Genomic DNA, 725 nt, shown 5'->3' on the forward strand with positions numbered 1-725 from the left:
TAATTTCCGCTGATTCAGGCTAATTGAGTCAGACTACTGGTTAAAAAACCCCTTGGTACCCTACCCACAACCTCTCGTAGGATTTCCTTTGCTGTTTTGTTTATCATTTCGTTCATTAATACCAATAGCTATGGGACTTAAAACTGATTAAATAGTTAAACAGTATCAAAGTTATCTCGAACTGATCATGCACTAGAGTAAGGGGAGGGGGGAGGGGGGATTTATAGGTCGGTCTCATGCCCAAATTCTTGGTGGCTCTTTGAGGGGGTTATCGAGAACACATTCCAAAAGGAGGAGAGCCGATTCAGTCCACTGTTCGGTTAAAGAGGGTTAGAACTGGGAGGGCGAAGGGCTATCAACTAGTGTATTTACCAAGGTATCCGAGAAGCAGCTAAGGAGTGTATATATGCAAAGGGCACCCAAGAATTCACGCACAAGAGTCTATTCAACATGTACATCATTTTCACCCACTGGAAAATGGTTTGGGCTGCGGCCTACCCGGGGCTGCGCGGGGCTGGACAGTGTTTTGACCGCGTGGAATTCGCGGTGACGATGCGGTGGTGTGGCCGGCCTGTGGAGGTGGCCGCCATAGGCCTACACGATTGCAGGTAAAAGCCTACGAAATCTGTAGACCAAAAGGTTATGCCATCAATTCTACGATGGCGACATTACATCAGATTTCATAAATATTTGAAGTTTAGATCAATCATAGGCTATTATAATTC

This window comes from Penaeus monodon, chromosome 31 (assembly GCF_015228065.2).
Source record: "Penaeus monodon isolate SGIC_2016 chromosome 31, NSTDA_Pmon_1, whole genome shotgun sequence".
Classification (NCBI taxonomy): domain Eukaryota; kingdom Metazoa; phylum Arthropoda; class Malacostraca; order Decapoda; family Penaeidae; genus Penaeus; species Penaeus monodon.